Below are 18,247 nucleotides of genomic sequence, written 5' to 3' on the forward strand. Positions count from 1 at the left end.
CAAGTGTCCCAGCGACCGACTTAACCTGTTGCCTTATTTAATCGGGGAATACTTTAAATGCTTACATTTTGTGCTGTTATTTAGTATATAATTCAATATTAATATCTTCCCTAATCCCACTTTACATTCAGCAAAAGGACTAAAAATATGAGGACTGACATTACGAGTTGCCCTGTTTTCAAACCCAGGAGGGAATGAAATTCCTGCCACGTGCCAAAGGGACTCCAAAGGTTTTTCCATTATCTCAGAAAGTTTATTCCTCCAGGCCAGGAAAAGAACCGGTAGTTACTTATTTACTATGCTGCAAACACACATTAACATTTTCAGTTTTGGTTGATTAACAGTATATACTTGATATTTGAAAAGGCTTTGATAATTATGATGTTGTTTTTCACCTCGGCGTGTCTGGGTTGAGTAAGAGCCAGCAGGTATCATGCGCCATTTGGTGAGTGATTACGTGCAATAGTCTGCTACCTTTGCAGGATATGATTACATCACAGTTATTCATTAACAATTGCACATGAACAATTTATGCGCTGGTCAAGAAACTGACTGGGGATCATACGCCAGCAAGACTGTCATTAACAAACAAACAGAAAAATCCTATCTTTGCCTGTTTGTAATCTATAGTGCTGTGCATTTTACAATTCAGTGAACTGAGTACATTCATAATAATAATAATACAAGTCTAATGCCCTCTGTTGACAATCCGAGGAAACATATTCAAATGACTCCAAATGCAAAATGGCAGTTTAAGCTGTTGCAGCCAGAGAGACCACATGTGTTTTTAGTCCCAGCTTATGAATAAACATCTCTCCCAGATATGGATGCCTGTCACTGGATGACCTTTTATTACATCTGTTTTCTCTTTTTTTGTCCCTTGCAAAAACGGCCTGTATTATTATGTAAAATTATGCTTATGAAAACATAAGTCTGCCCCTCTCCTGCGTTCACCTTCACCTGGCAAGCATGACTCAACTTCACATTTCCCCATAGTGGGTGAAAGACAGCGGGCTTTTTTTATATTGAAGCCAGGTGTGTGCCTGCGCTCTACCTGATGTTTAACGGCATTCCTTAACCAGATTACAGCACGCTCCAAGTATTAGCAAGACTCAAATATAAACATAAAACAGCTGTGTTTATTTTTAGATATTGTGAAACCAAAAAGTGGCCCTAATAAAAAACACCAAATAACAGCTGTGCCGATAATTAGATTTTCAAACTTTCATAAATATATATATTTGTTTGTTTTAATAGGAAAAAAACATATATCAGAGCTCAGCTTCATTACAGAAAGAAATGCTGTGCACGATGAAGTATAATAATCTGCATTTCACCCACAGTGGAGTATAATGTAGAAAACCAATATAACATACTGCATGCAGTAAGGAGTGCCAGGGTCAAAGTCCCAGAAGCCTGAAAGGAAATCCATTGACTGCTGAATGGTGTCATGAATCATGTAAAGGAAAAGAGGAGCGATGAAAAAAAAGAAGGGGGGAAAAATACATTCACGACTCTGAAGAGGTTCTTGATTTGAAAAACTGCTTGGCTCCGCACACGCTTGGCTCTACACACCAGCGGCAGCTTGACCACTGCTGCATGGGCCAGAGTGCTGTCCAAATGGGGCTGGTTTGAGCGAGGGAGAAAAAGGTCTGTGTGCACGTCCGTGTTCTTTTGATGCTTGGTAGTATTACAGTAGAATGACTCCACTGTCATTGGTTGAATAGGCCGGACTGCCTACTGTGACAGAATACGGGCCTCTCATACCCAAAAGGAAGGCAGTGTCGCTTCTTTAAGCAGAAAAAAAGTGGGGCCAAAAATGAAGGCGCTGCACTCGTAATAAAGCTTTACTTTCTGTATGATGCAGTGGAATAGCCCCTCTGTAGGAAAATAAGCTGAGAACAGTCCTGCCGGGCATGATGATAAGTTGATGAGGACAGTCTGTGATGCGTCTAGACTCCGAGCCGTGGTGGATCTAGAATCCATGTCAGGTTTTAGTGTAGACCTGCGCTCAGACAGCTCCTGCAGTCGGCAGCCTGGTATCAACTGCACTGGCGCTGTTCACTGGAAGCCCGCTCAGCGCTGCTTCCTCCAAGTGTCTCAACACTGTGAGCGGGATCTTTACCAGAGGCTAGCCGCTGAAACTTGCCCAGTCCCCACACAGTATCATTCAGGGGAGCCAGGAGAGCAGCACCGGCGGCGGCTACAGTAGCGGAGAGAGATCTTCGTCTTCTCCCCTCCACCAGACACTGAAAAGCCCCACTCTTGTCTGTCCCTCTCAGTCACTCAAGTCCTTGTTTTTTTGGTCCCCGAGCTTCGCTTCTCTTTGACTCTTGTTGTTACCGCTGCTGCTGCTGCTGCGTCGGGGAGTGAGGGCGCACGCACAGGGAGAGCCGAGACTGTATGAGCCGCTCAGAGGTGTGCATGAGGTGGCTGATGAGTTAGGACTGAGCTCAGAGCAACACCTTGCGTGCCATGGAAGTGTGCGCTCGGTGCAGGGGAATGTACGGGCAGAAAAGGAGACCTGCCGCTTGAAAGCCAGCCTCTGTCCCAGACAAGGCGAGCATGCCTGAGACCTGCAGACTCACTCTCTTCGCTGCAGAGGAGTTCACATCAGACTGCCTTTCCACAATCTGACATTTTTTAAACGAATCTTTTTTATACAGCTCACAGTTTCCTACTCACTGTCTTCAATCAAGCCCCGCGTGGCTACACTGCTTTTCGAGAAAGGTAAGAGTAGATTTTATTTTACCCCCCTCCTTCTGCGCATTAATACCATCAAAACTTATGAAACATCCAAACTGCAAACTAAGGTATAGTAACTTTTACCTTCTGCCTCGGTCACTTCTGAACCTGCGTTTCGAAACTTGTTTAGAAAACGACAGATGGCGAGTCAGATTTTGTGTCTGAGTCAGTTGTTTTAGGAAATTCGCATTATAATAGAGGCGCCATAAGTTTAACGAGACTAAAATAATAATAATGATGAATTAAAAAAAAAACAGAGCAACACAGTCTGCAGTGGAGTACCGACGGGTGCCGTGGTTAATTGAAAAGTGCTTAATCAAAACATAAGCAGATGTGGATTGATTTGTTCGGCTGCCGAGTCTGAACGTCTGAATTGAAACAAATTTAAAGTGCGTGTGTGTGTTTGTGAACGTGTGTGTGTGGTAGGGGGGCTCGGCAGCGCAATTTCTATGAACCAGAACACGTAAAGCGTCATTTAATTGGGATTTATGCCTCCAAAGTTGAGGTGGAGTTTTGCTGGTGGTATTGGCCACTGAGGGTTTTTTAAATCCACTGATGGGTCTTGTTGCTTTGAATGGGGATTTACGCTGGAAGCTGTGACCTGAGAAGTGTTGTCTGCCTGTTTCTGGAGAGCATTCACGGGCTAATCCATTATAATTGGGGTTAGGCTATTTGTCCCCAAAAAAAAAACGAAAGAAAGAAACAGACAGAAAATAATTCGAGCCTCAACTAGAGATGTAATAATTAGTTTTGCCTCAGAGCTAGCCTGTGAGGCAGTTGGCTCCGAGGGTGGAAGGTGACATTGGAATGAAATGGTGAAATAAAAATAAAAAGACGGGAGCATAAAAAATAGGAACTGATTTGGCTTGCTTACACTTAACTCAAACCCAGTGGGCGCAGAGTGGCAGTAAAAATTAGATCCTTTTACTGCGCATTTATTATTTAGGCCCACCGATTCCGAACGTGTCTTGTCAACCATGTGTTAAAGAGGAGGCGGGAGACGCGCACATGCGGTGCGGTGCGTGCCTCTCCTTTTGCTGGAGAAACACACAGCGGTCACCGCTGATGCATGGCTGCCTGGAGCGGAGCAGCAATCTTCAGTGATCGATCAGAGGATTGGGTTAAATTTAGCTCCAGCAGACTTCACATGCCCACAGTTTTTTTCTTCTTCATCTTCTTCTCTTTTGGGGGGTTCAGGACTAACCTTAGGAAGGCGAGAGACAGACCTTCGAATTCCTGCCTGGAGTACTGTCCATAGATGTCCCTCATGTCTGTCTTTAATATATCTGCACAACACATTCTCACGTATACGTACTTGTCCATAGCGGGTTATAGAGTTAGAGTAAAAGAGGATTTTTTCCCCCCTTTTGCCTCGTATATTCTTAGATAATTTTTCAAATGAGAAACAAAATAAACCTAATTGCAAAGTTATTGTTCATCTTCTCATATTCTCCACAAATCCATACTCTCAATAAAAAAGTGTTGAAATTTAAGGAATTTATAAGAAGCATGGCTGCTGCTCCCTGAATACTTTGTTTTTTAGTATTGTGATGATGATTCCATTGCCTTGTACTTGTATTAAAAAAAAGGTAAAATTAGGCTAATGTGAGTGCAAATTCCAGCTGTTTGGAAGGAACATATTAGCATATCAAAGTGGTCCTTGCACAATTGAAGGAGTCATATATTCTGCCACTGGTTTTGGCTGATCCTGAAAGGCTTCAGAATGAGTGTGTGAGCTAGTAAAACTCAAGTTTCTTTCTCCATTCTTCTTGTGCACACGTCCCTCTGACATCTTGCATATAACATACGTGCCATGGCATCCTCACAGTGAGTCAGTTATAGTAAACAATGGGGGATGAAAATGACACGAAATTCAAAATGTATAAATGCTGGCGATGTTTGATTCTTGGTTAAAGTAGTAATAAAATTGTGTGATTTTGTGTGGGAGTCTGAAAAGAAATACAGGTCTATCTACACTCAGTGGAAATAATGTAATCTACCTGTGAATGCGTCCTAAAGAAGGAGACTGTCTTCTCAGATGTCGTTGCTTGATATCTTAAGCCCGGCTATTATGAGTAGTTTACCAGTATGAGAGCACCTTTTTCAGTCTGTAGCCTCGTTTGAATGGAAGTGCGTCCGGTTTCAAAGAACTGAAGCTGCTCTTGATGTGCCAGAGCCCCACATTGCCTCTATTCGCTTGCATGTTCGTCTCCACTGGCGGATCAATAGAGCCCGGCACACTCCTGTATGGGTCTGAGGGAGACATATCACTCCTTAGTAAACTTTGGTATACCACGCTGTCATAGAACGCAAGGCTCTCGAGCGAGTGTGAAAGGGCGAGTGGGTGTGAACACATCCAAATTTGCCACATTATGGACTCTAGCTCCATTTTCTGCTGGGATGGTCCCCTCCTCAGAACAGCAGCTGAGCTTTTTGGATATTTGACGTGTGGATTAAACAGAAATGACGCAGCCTTCATTGCCTGTCCAGATTTTTTCTAATATCCCAACAAGCCAGACTTGTTCCACTCTGGTTTTATTAAGGTAATTTGTTATCGATTTTATTCACTGTGAGCTTGCACATGCTGACCGGTGGTGGCATTTGCTCACTTTGCTTTGTGTCTCTCTGTCATGAGTGTGGATGTGAGCCTGCGATTGGCGAGCCACTACGACTGATTTAAAGGTTGCTTTGTGGCTGCATGGATAGCTTGTGCCAGCCTCGCACTGTCAGGATGCTCTTCGTTCGTGTGAGCCCATCTTTGCTGTCCTTCCTGCGCATCAGAGTCTTTAGCTAAGGAACAATGACCAATTTAAAAGTGTAGTTGTTGTTGCAAATGATGTGCTAGCTGCTCCACAGCATAATCCACCCCCCAAATAATAAAAGAAATGATGGAGGCTTTGAGTGTGTCAGCAGAAGAGGATTGCAGGGAGTTAGATTTACATCCCATTGCTTATTTGGCGTGTGAATTGTGGGTTTGTGTTTTCAGATGCAATCTTTTCTTTTGCCTTAACCACCTACATGGAGTCATACTGTGCGGATAACTGCTTGCCATTAAAGGGAATAAACAAGGCTGTAAAAGAAAGCTATGGCAAATTTGATGTAATGTGCAGGGCTTTGGTGGGCCAGTGTACCTCCCCTTTCATGACTGATTTTATTTTACGATTGGCAATCAGTAAAACGCTAGTGCGCTAGTGTGTTCCCCTCCCTGCCATTTTGTGAAACATTTGTTTCCACTTGCCAAAGGCCTCTGGTGCAGCGGGGGGATTCGGTGCCCCTGAAATGGCAGGTGAAACTTTCTGCTTGCCTAAATAATTTCCTAGCAGAACATTACTCTGGGAGTGGAAAGTAGGGCTCCATTCAAAGTCTGATGACAAGAAACAGCATGAGCGTTAGCCGATAGATGTCACGATGTCTGCACTGGCTAAGTGGCAGTCTCCCTTAGCTTATCTGGCATCTCTTTTTATGAAAGGTATTTGGAGATAAGGCCGTGCAAAGTGCAAAACTGGGTCATAAAATCTCCTTTTTTGTGTGTCCTCTGGTCACAAGATGACTGGGCGTAGCACGCCGTTCTGTTTGCCTTTTTTTACAATGTGTTCAAAACACTGCTCGTATTAGCAACGTGTGTTTAGGTCACTCAGAGAAGTGAAAGAAAATTCTGCCAAGAGATCACTGGGTGGAAATTTGATCAACAAATTGTGATTTAAAAAAAAACATTTTTATATTAATCTCTAGAGGTATAAAAAGCGAGATTGCAAATAAATTATGTTTTTTTTTATTATTTAAAAATATTTTTTCTTAATTTTCAGACCTGACATTGTGGTTATTTTTGATGCTTTTATATATAAGTTGTTACATTTATTCCTATTGTAATTTGAAGAAGGTTGAAACACACACACACACACACACTCACACACACACTCACACACAGTCTCATTTTTGTGCTATGTGAACAGGACTTGTCCTTATCTGTGCACAGCTGCAACACTATTTGGGAAAATATTCAATTTCAGTGTGACAGAGGAGAACTTGGGAGGCAAGGCTCTAAGCAAACAGCAGTTATTGCGGCTCTGCCATAGCAGCGGAGAGCAAGGCCTGGCTGGGAGAGAGGGGGGATCTGCGGACGTCTGCCAGGGGAAGGAGTAATGTCTCGGCTGGATTATAGGCGAGCGAAGCACATCCACATTTAAAAGCCCCTTTTCCAACAAGACAGGGCTCTTATTTAGGGATGGTGTGGGTAAACACAGCAGAGCAATATATTTCCTCCATATAGGCTGCTGTCCTTGACAATTGTGACTCATTGCAAGTAAGAAAAGTTGCTTCTTTATTTTTTTAACAATGGGATATGGATGTTCTCCAGTATATTCAAGCCGACATTCTTGCAGCGAACAAAAATGGTAAGTCGAGTTTGACATTTCAATATAATTTTACTCGTTTGAGTGGCAGCGCTTTTATTTGCGTTTGCTTCTGGGGCTGTATTTTAAATATACCAAATTATTTACGTACCTGTTTGTTGTTGACTGTTTAGCAGTCTAGTGAACCGGGACCCTCTTAAAGAAATCTGTAGGGAACAGAAACACTGAACTAAAACTAATACATATATATGTATATCTAAAAAAGCAGTAGTTGTTTCTCCAGTGGATGAAAAATGAGCGAAAAAGATGTGAGAATATTTGGTTTTAGAGTTCTTCTTAAGTGTTTGGATATTGATCTACTGGGAGATGATTCAGAAAACGATACACTGAAGCATTTTGGAATCCATCAAAAACACACAGCAGTGTTTCCAGTGTTAAAATACTCTAAAAAGTCAAAGTGACCTGCAGGTAGATCCACTCCCATAAATGGTGCACTTCCTTATTTGCAGCTAAAGTCCTGCCAAATACATGTTTTGTTCTGCTTTTTTTTTTACCGCCCCCATCGTTGCATATTTTATTCTATACGTTTATTTGTTTAGGCGGTGGTTTTCTTTCATGATATTTTATTTTACAGTATGTAGTTAGGGAGTGCAGAAGCTTTGTTCTTGTAACGTAGCTGCCAAGTCAGATGGAGTTGAGCGTCTGGTCTGGGAGTTTCAGAGGAATATCACAGGCATGGTAAGTTGCTAAAAACTAAGCTAATCAACAAAATAATTGTCTGTTCAATTGCTACCATGCCAGAGACATCAAACACAGCCGAGGTTGAAAAAACAATCAAATTATCTCCTAATGATTGCTCACGCTGACAGATGAGTGCTCGTGAGTCGGTTTTTGTTTGTAGGCGACATATGCGAGGAAAAAGGAAATTCTGCGGTCTCTCTCGCGCTCATAAATTCTGTGTACATTTTAATAATCTACATAGATATCCATCATCACCTGTAATGAAAACAATTTTATCTTATTATGTGGTTTTTGGCAGTGAAACAGAGAACTGTATTAGTCTATTAATTTCCTGCAGTGAATCATGAATCCTGCTGCTTTTATCCTCGCAGCACCCTCCATGTGTGGTCCACAAAAATGTTTCTATTTCCTCTCCAAACTAAAGTTTGGCCCCTATGCCGGCTCTCCCCTCCTCCTCACCCCCCCTCCCCGCCACACACCCTCCCTCTCTTTCTCTGTCTTTCTCTCTCTGCGTAGATAATGTCTCTGCAAATGATTTAACCGCCCTCGTTGAGGCTCCTTCCAGTAATTGAACAAGCAGAGACTGGGTGCTTTACAGGAAAACAATAGTCATATTATCTCAGATCTCTACTACTCTCAGATTCAACAAAACACAAGGTTGGACTGGACTTTGTGGACTGCTTCACATCTGAATTGAAGAAAAGAATCAGGTTTGCTTTCTCTTGTCCAACGGGAGAAAAAAAAAATGAAAAGGGCCGCGGGAAAATGGGTGCCATTACTTTACTCAGTGCATGTGGGCTAAAGTGCAGCCTCAGGTAGCGCTGCTAATAATTAGTCACAAATATGCTTTGATAAATGGTGATAATAAATCTCAAGGTGCCACTGGAATTATTATTGATATTTTTATTGTTATATTTATTATTATGCACATGGCTGAATATGAAAATGTGGCTGAAACCTCCACGTTTGAGCGTGATTGCTCCGGGTTGGTATTTGTTTTGCTTTTTGGCACAGCGAGGGGAGCTTTGATTGTGTTGCTGTGGAGCTGAATTGACCTTGTGTGTCAGAATGAGCTTTTTCTACGCCTTGTTTCATACGCAGCACTGTTAGGCTGAAATGGCCTTAGGAGGAGTTGTTCTTGACAGAGATGCATTGTTTCAGGCAGCCAATAAACCACTGCACTGAGTGGCTACATCTGTGAACCTCATCTTGACTACAGTGTGGGGCTAGCAACAACACGGCAACTGTCACGGCTGCACCTGCTGCTGTCTCAGTACAGAGCCTCCCTCTCTGTTACCCATAGAACCGCATCACTCTTTTCCCTGTGACAAGCCAGAGGCAATGGTCTCTGCGTAGGTCAACTGAGGAGAAGCTTCTTGGGAAAACATTTTGAAGGCAGAGGACAAAATGTCAGTCCTCCCCCCCAAAAAAGAGAGATGTTAAAATAAAGTTTCTGCCCCGAAGGCCGGGATTTGGTTCCGCTGGAGCTCGGCTATAAAATTCTGTAAGTCTATAAAACATAGAGGGGCTTGTTTAGTAAAACGTGCCCAACACTTGAGGGTCCATTTTTCAGCGCATTTGTCCAGCCACAGGAACGGTCTGGGATATGACAGCAAGCTGTCCCTCCATGATAATGTGAAGGATGAATGCAGATAAATGGAGCCGACTCTTCTGTACACACACGCCGCATGTTTGTGTATCGAGGCCATTCAGAAGATGATCTGATCAGCTACGAAGAGATTCAGGGGCATTAAAGGCTTTTAAATCTCATATGTACACATATTTGCCGCGCCGCTGTTAAAAGTCACAAAGCCGGGCTCTGGTGTGGAAATGCACGAGTAAAACTCAGGTTTGTGCGTTCACATTGCACGCTTCAGTGAGTACCTGAAAGAGAACGCAAGAAGCAAGAAAATATTTTGCAGAAAATGACTAGCGAATCGATTGTACATGATAACATAGCCATCATGCTGTCTCAGAAACAAGATTATTGGAGGGGAACAATGCCGAGAGAATTTTCAGCCAGGAGAAGTGATGCAACGTGTCCACTTTCCTGCCAAATTGAACTTAGGGGTGTGAAAAGCAATGCAAGGATGTGAGGAATGGGTCTGACGTGCATGCAGACAGTGTGGGATTAACACAGGGAAAGATTGAGCGACAGTGGCCGGTGACTTCTCTTTACAGCTTTGCTTGTACAGCTGTGCCAGGCCTGGCATTCACTGCTGCCTGTTGGATCCAACTCCTCCTCTACTGCCGTGGGGGTGAGGTAATGAACATCTTAAATACTGCAGAGAAGTTGCTCCTGAATGTGTGTGTGTGTCGATGGAGACGTCAAATTATTCATGTATTTATAATGAAATTTGGAGTGCTTAATATTGACACCTCACTGCGTCTCTGTACTGATTTGATCTTTTTGGCATTTGCACAGGAAAAAGACATATACAGGCTGCCCTAATAATTCATCGTGCCTCCTTCTAAATGAGGTGTGAGGCAGCTCTGCTGGTGTGAATTCTGTTATAAATCACACATACCCTGACTGCTTTATCCATTAGAGCCACCGGTTTGTCTAATTCAGTCCACAGCAAACCGGTTTAAGTAATTAAGATGAGTGTGAGAACTGCAGCTTATACTTCACATCTGTTATGTTGTGACTGAGCAGGACGTGCAGAAGCAGAAGAAATGCTATTAGTTGCACAACTGCAATAAAACTGAGGATGCTCACCGTATAGATTCCTTGCAATAAGCGCAAACAATAACAGCATGTAATAAATATTTAAGGCTAAAATTTCATTACCGGCCAAATGTCCAGTATCTCCGTAGGTGGCAAAAATGTTCTTCTTTGTTGTGTTATAATGCATTTTTTTAAGCTGCTACATTTTTACATATATTATTTTTGATTATTTCAGAAATTAAAATTGAACGATATTTGGATTTCTCTTTGTAGTTTAAGAGTTTTATCGCTTTGCTTATTTCTTAAATAACTTTAAAAATTAACAATAATTTGAGGTGTGTAAAAAGCAGCCTCGCAATGCTGTAACATATTTATTGCTCGATAAACAAAAAATTTTAAAGGTGTAATTTTAGTTTGTTCAAGAAAAAAAAAAATAGGTCAGGTTTTGTGTTTGGTGGATATTTCGTGTGTGTGTGTGTGTGTGTGTGTGTGTGTGTGTGTGTGTGTGTGTGTGGCATGAAAAGAGATAAATGAGGCCAAAAAATGCCATGACCTGCTAAGAAATAAACAGATAAGCCAAAGCAGGGAAAAAAGTAGTTTTATCTACTTTATAGCTGTGTTTTTGTACTGGGACCATTAAAGCGAACATGTGTTCACGTCCTTATAAATCACCCAGTGATAAAATGAAAGCAAGGTTAAATGATGACCAGACAGAAAGCTCTGAGCAAGCTCTACAAATTCTCAAGTACTGCATCTGTGCCCGGCAACACATGTTTCATTTTTAGCTTCAGCATCAGCAGCTGAACCAATGTGATGAGTGCTATTTTGTAGTAGTTGATGGAAATGGGGAAAAAAAGCTGTGTAAAGAGGACAGTCAAATGGGTGGGTGGGGGGGCAGAAACTGGTGCTTTTTTTTTTTTTTTTTTTCGTCGTTGCAAAAAGTGGAGCCAGTGGCATTTCTGTCATTCATCAGCTCGAGCTGATTACTAGTGAGTCTGGAGTGAGCTGACAGGAAGTGGCTCCTGCAGCCATTACCATCAGCCCGGCCCGAGGGTAGGCAAGAAGCTTCAACTCCAAGGAGGCAGAGACGTGTCTAAAGAATGGAAAAGTTTCTCTGTGCTCCCTGAAAACATCTCTCTGGGTATCAGGGTGAGGTAGTAAATTTTGCCTAAATGTTTAGCTTGTTTTTATTTATGTTTTAAAGGTCTACCTAAGACGAACATTTGCTCTGTAAACGGTGGTGTTGAAATGTGGGTTCCAGACACCAAAGCTGAGCCTTAACAATCAGCGAGAGATGGTGAATGTTGCAGACGCTGCAACGCCTACTCGTTTTACAGTTTACTGCAAGGGCCAAAAAATAGAGACGAAAAAAAGGGATCTTTTATTCTCTCACCTGAAAAGGCTCGAGGCTCCCGTGGAAGCAGCGTGGAAAAAGCAGGATTGTGCAAGCATTACTTGGAGACGTTTTCTGAAAGTCACTGCCCATAAGACTTTCTCAGGTGCATGCTTGATATTTAAATGATAAGTGAATTCAGACACAATTCATACAACTGGAGCAGCAGCAGGCTCAAAAAATGCCAAATGTTGCTGCAGATGTTTTGGTGTAAAAAAACCCAGGAGGATGACATGTTAAATGTATTGATTTTATTCTGTAGTTACCTTTCATAACATTAAGTCCTCCATATACCCATTTGTTTTCAGTGTTAAAAAACATATACGAGTTACCCACAGTCAGTATTAGGTTGCACCTTCCAGTCTTTTCAAGCTTCCTGGATTTTCATGTTTTTGCAAAGAGCGATATTTAAAGAAAACACACAGAGCAAAAGGTTGCAAGCAGCATCTCTTATATTTAATGTGGAAATTCCAGAAAGTTTGCATGCTACACATTCGGCTGCATTTTAATTAATTTCATAAATACGTAACTGTTTCCTCTTTTGTAAATTCACCTCTTTCTCACCTCTCTTTCACATCCTTGGTATCCATGAAGATGAAATGCTGTTGCTAACAGGAACGGGTTCATCTTAGCTAGCCGCTTTAGTCGCATAAATCCTAACATTTCATCTGCGCGGCTCGCTTCATTATGTTTCTCCGAATGGTGCGTCTTGTTAAAAAAAAAAAAGAAAAAAGAAAAACAGCGTCCATATTGGCGCTTGTTGTTCTTCAGAGGATAGTTTTCCTCCCCAGCAAGAGTCCTTGTCAAAGTGTTTTGCTCCTCTGCCACTGTGGGGACTTTGTGTTCTCACTCACTTCATATTCATAGTGAGTCTCATTCTTCTGTCATTATTCTGTATAACTTAGAACTGTAGCAATTACACTTCAATGGATTACCTATGCAGACATCAGAGATTAAAATCTCGGCTTCCTGCTACCTCAAACCGCGGTGGTTCAAAGCTACAACCTGCTCTGCAATCCGCTATCGTTTAGCAGAGCACAAAATTGGTCAACCTCTCATAGTTTGTTTGGGAATTTGAATCCCTTTGGTATTCAAAACAGGAGGACCTTATGACAGGGAGATAATTTCACAGTGAATGTTTTATCGCAGTCTGCTTGACAGTCTCCTGTATTTGTCTGCTCTCTCTCTCCTTGTGTCTTTGGATTCCCTGACTTTGGTCCAGTTATTCGAAGGAGAAAAAAAACAACAACAAAAGAAAGCCCTGTTTATCCCCCCCCCCCCCCTTTTTTTTTTTGTTATCACAAAGGAACAAACACATATTAAACATACACAAGGTGCAGAAGCAGTGATTGCTGTATCTGCTGTCCTACTGTGGGTGGCAGGGGACGATAACATAAGCCACCGATTCATTTACATATTTTTTCTTTATTCATGTCAAGCCCAAATCATGGTCAGTTGGGAAATGAGGAACATTGGTGAAAAGAGATGTTTTCGCCCATAATGAAGATTTTTTTATCCTCCTGTGGCCTGCCACGTGTTTAAATTCGGGCAAAGTGCAACAGCAGCAGCGCCGCTCTTACGTCAACTGCACGCAAGTTTTCTTTAATCATCCAAACTGCAGTTGAAACTTTTCCACCTATTTTTAAAAAAATCGAATCTCTCTCTCAGTCTCAAAGAAGGCTGATCCATTGTACAGTGAGCAGGCGGGAGCGAGAACCTATAACACCTTAGTTATTAAAATTGGGGGAGATGGAACGAGCCAATCTTGGCTTGTTTGCATCACAATCCCCCTCGCGCTGCTGATGTTATGCAAATGAGGACGGTAGAGAAAGCTCAGCCCCAAAACTGTCCTCTCCCTTTCACAGCTGAAGGTGGGCAGAGGGCAAGGAGTAGTGACACTGGAACGGCACGAGGAAATCTAATGAAGCAGCCTCCCCAAAAATTCAAAGCAACCCAAATTACTCGCTTATGTCGTGCTGCTGTGTATAAATGCCATATTAGATGCTTTTTTTCTTTAAAAAAACTAACTATGTAGTCTCACCCCTTTTTCACTCTTTTAATGAAAATATGTTTCATGTTATTGTGCAGCAGAGTGTGTAAAACATTCATTTGTGAGCGGCAGCAAAATGCCTTTTAGACATTTTCTGTATCTTTAAAAAAAGGCCAATATACATTCATCGGTTTAAAAAGCACCGTTACCTGTCACGGCAGTACTGAGTGAAGATTTAGGGCTGACAAGTGATTGCATTCAGGAAAGACTACACGCACTTCTTTTGTCTAAGCTTCCTGACGAGACACAGCGCTATACCTTGTTTAGCTTGACATACGCCGCTCCCCCTGTCTGACAAAGGCATTCATGCCATCTTTTAGATTGGAAATAGATTCGGCAGTAGTGGGATAGAAATGCGCTCGGATGAAGTACGCTACTGTACATCCACTGCTGAAATCATTCGCACAGTATTGCTTCTCTTCCTGTTTAGCTGATGACTGAGATGATGCAGTGGCCCTTTTGGCTTTGGCTTTGTCCTTCCCCTGAGCCACAGAAAGGTTAAAAGCATTAATTAGACATTAAGCATAGTGCCTCTAATCTGAAAGAATTAACATTCTTCAAAAATATATACATTTCCACAGTAACACAATAACTAGTTTTACAGGATTTGATGCAATTTTTGCCAATTTTTGCCTCTGATGCATCAACAAATACAGAGAAATTGTATTAGGGGCACTGCAGTGAGCTGAGTCTAGGTAAAAGCTCCTATTAAGACATTGTTAAACATAAAAGCCACAAAGGAGAAGATGATGCAGACTGTCCGGAATGTAAATTCAGCGTATGCCAAGTATTTACTTAATGACATATCTGTCAGTCGAGGTGCACTGAAAACATTCCTTCGTTTTTCAGTTTCTCTGCTTCTCGTCGCCTAGACGAAAAAAAGTCGCAAATAAGTGTCTTATTTTCACGCTCACGCTGCTCCATTGAAAACGCGTCTCTCACAAGTCGTCGTCTCTGTTACTTTCTTCGTGTTTTGTGTTGCTGCCCACTGCCTTAAAAATTAATCATCCTGCTTAATAACGCCTCACGATCACAGTGCATTATTGATGGTGAGTCCTTAATAGAAGGATGAAGCGAAGGTTTTACCCATTCAGCTGCTCCGTTTGGAGGGGGGCAGAGGATCACAAAAGCTGCTTACTGGTGCATATCCGTGTAAATACGGCGCAGACTAAAAACCAGGCCTTGCGCTTCCAAAAGGTCTTGGTCCCTCTTTTGCAAACAGCCATGTTGTTTTAGATGAGAGGTGACTCATATGTAGAAAAAAAGGTTGTGTGTAGCGGACGTTAACCCAACTTTTATGCTGTCCTGATGTGCTCTCGGGGCGTCAACCCTGCAAAGTATTTATGCGCACACACTAATTGGATCAGGTTTCTCAACAGGGGACTATATACTACATATTGCATGCATTCTCTGTATTTCAAGGTGAATCACACCTTGTCAAGGACTTATTGGACTTGATTGGCAGGTACTATCACCATGAGATGCCCATATAATGGCAGGGCTCACTTACCTGACCTGCCTATTTATCTTGCTGTATTAATGTCAGCCTATTAATTCCTAAGCGGAGGAACATTTGGCAAAGACACCGTTTAACAGCCCTGGCTGAATCATTCTTATCTCTGCAGACCTGAAAGGAATAGTTTTGTGCTATCAGCAAGTGGAAATGACATTTTGAAATTTCATTCGAGATAATCCACTTCACTTCCCAATAAAACATCAAAATTAGAACAAAAAAAATGTATGGGACCCGTATTAAAACTTTGTTACCGTGACAAATCACCTGCCTATAATCCATGTGGACAGACAGGTGTAGGTATCTTTCAGCGCTAATAGGATTTTTCTTGCATTGCTAAAGTGATTATGAGGCTATGGATTTAATATATATTCAAGCAGAGGGGGCGATAACACTAAGTGCCTAGAAATGCAGAGGAAAAGTGCCACGTTGAAACATATCGTATGTTGACATTCTTAAATCAGGAAATCTTTCCTGATAAACGCGGCGCTTCTCGACATGTAAAACTACGGCAGACCAGAAATACTTTTTTGTTTTGTTTTTCATATTGTCAAGTAAAACATCGAAGGAGGGAAATGAAAATAAAACAATGCTGTCTTTTCTTTCTCCTAGACAATCCATTTATTTTTGAATGTATTGAAGTGCTGGAGTGTTTCAGGGCTTAGCTCATGATTGCTTTATTTAGTAGCCATATGTCCTAACCAGTGGGGAGTACCCTAATCGATTAATTGAGTGGCTCATAAAAATGATGAATGGTGCAAACACTAAGAGCAGTGAGCATGACAAGTACCACGCTTATGTCACACTCTGCTCCTCTTGCATGCTGCTGCCTTTTCCGTGCAGTGTGGCTTGCTAATGATTCGTTTAATCCAAATGTTGTGATCAACAAATTCAAAAAACAGTTGGTTTTATGTGCTCTCAGATGATGAAATGCACAAGATAATACATGAAAGTTTCAAGTAAGCTAGCCTCCCACAGACAGTGTGACTAAAAGTCCTAGCAGTCCTAATCACGACATCTCCAGCTATGTTACTATGCAGAGTAATAATAAAATGAAAATAATCTTCCATGCAATTTTTCTCCGCCCTTATCCTTTGCGCTCCCTGCTCCATTAACCATCTCTGCTGCTGAGGAGTCCTGTCGCGCAGCATGCGTGTTTGACCCGGTATTTCACTGGCTCGGCTCGTGTCAGGGTCGGGTCTCGTGTTCGTGGCACCAGCAGTCGCACGGCGTTTGGTCGGGTGTCGCTCGGCTCCTCTGGTCCTGTTCTGCTCTCAATCATTCCCTCAGCAGAGAGGTCAGCCTTGATTCCTTCCTGGCCTATATCCGACTCAGTGGGGGGCTCCAGACTCATCTGCTCACCAGCCCAATCTCTACGCTTGCAAAATGTACATTTCAGCAGTGTCAAAGCAGGGACACAGTCACTTTTGAGAAGACATTTCTTCCAGATTTGAGACTTGAGTATTTTCTGACTGAGCCCCATGTTTCAGGTTTTTTGGAGAAACAGATAACAGGGTTCTTATAGTGCGTATGAATTAATGTATGAGGATAGTTTTGGGAAAGCCCAATAGAAACCAAATGTGTTTCCCTGCATTCAACATGTGGTGGTCTGTTGATTCTGATTTCCATTTCAGTGAATATCTGGCCCTGCGTTTCCCTTCTTTTGCATCCCTGTGATGTTCGGTGACAATTAACATCCCAACTCTTTCTCGAGGTTTGTTGAAAGCTCAGGGGCTAATTCAAGGGTCAAGCAAGACTTGCAAGCTGTCAGTCTCTCATTGTAACTCGTGTCCCACTCCCCCACTCAGGTTCTTTATTCCGGCTCCCCCTCCATTCTCCCAGACCTCGTTTTGTAGAATGGCCCAACTCTTCTTCTATTCTCCTGTGGCCCTCTAACAGCTATAGAGGGACAACCAGGAGCTTTGTCTAAGAAGCCCAGCATTCTTTCACATCTGCCTCTTGTTTTCAGACCCCCACTGCATTTAAATTTCAAACTGTCCTTTTCAATCAATCCTCTCTCCCTCCCTTCTAATAACCCCCTTCCTCCCAGTCACTAAGCCCTTTTATTTCTTTTTTTCCTAAGAGGACCAACTGCTCCTGCAATTCCTAATTTTGTCACACAGTTGTTGATTATAAAGCATTCTGTTGTATTGCCCGTATATCAAGCACACATATGTTTAAAGCCTCTGGGCTCACGCCCCTGTGGCTTCTACATTTTTCAGAGTACTTAAACATCTGTCTGCAGTGGCTTCACGTTTAGCCCAAGCACTGCGATGCTTGTTGACATTTTAGCAATCTGTGCTTAAAAATCACAGAAGACCGCTACGGTCATGCGTTTCGTGAAGTCGAAGGACCCGCGTCGACAGCGGCGCTCGTCATCTGTGCATCTCTGCGTATCGAGTCCAAACTTCAAGCACGACGCAGCGGCGGCGTTATAGAGATGCTCAAACCTGCTCTGAGATCACACCGGAGTCGAGGGCTATTTGAGAAAATGGTCAAAATGAGATCACCGGCAGTTTCCGTTACAAGGCGAAGAGAGGGAAAAGAAACCCCCAGCTGAGAGGGGAGACCTCAGCCTGTTTAATGAGGAGAACGGCAGTCTGCAGTCTTCCTGCAGCCTGCGCCTTTGGTGTCTCAGCATGTTAAGCACTCACAGCATGATACAAAATATATTAAAGTATAGGACTGTTATCGTCGATTTACAGAACATCCGTCCCCGTGTACCGCGGATCTACAGTCGTCCTTTTTTTTCTTTTCCTTTTGTGGCAGGGGGTCTACGCTGCCT

General features: G+C 42.5%; 1 protein-coding gene across 14 annotated transcripts in view; it reads left to right on the forward strand.

Annotated features, from left to right (window-relative positions):
* The first annotated feature begins 1,180 nt into the window (after positions 1-1,180).
* adgrl2a (adhesion G protein-coupled receptor L2a) overlaps positions 1,181-18,247 on the forward strand; it is a 94,618-nt gene continuing 77,551 nt past the window's right edge. For 6 of the 14 annotated variants that reach the window (XM_082506893.1, XM_082506894.1, XM_082506891.1 and 3 more), the window contains exon 1: positions 1,184-2,730. The gene's annotated coding sequence lies outside the window, so the exon portion shown is untranslated. Of the gene's footprint in view, positions 2,731-18,247 lie in introns of all 14 variants that reach the window. The other 8 variants (XM_082506889.1, XM_082506890.1, XM_082506888.1 and 5 more) reach the window with 4 other exon arrangements.

This window comes from Aulonocara stuartgranti (genome assembly GCF_965226115.1).
Source record: "Aulonocara stuartgranti genome assembly, chromosome: 15".
In the NCBI taxonomy this organism is placed as follows: Eukaryota; Metazoa; Chordata; class Actinopteri; order Cichliformes; family Cichlidae; genus Aulonocara; species Aulonocara stuartgranti.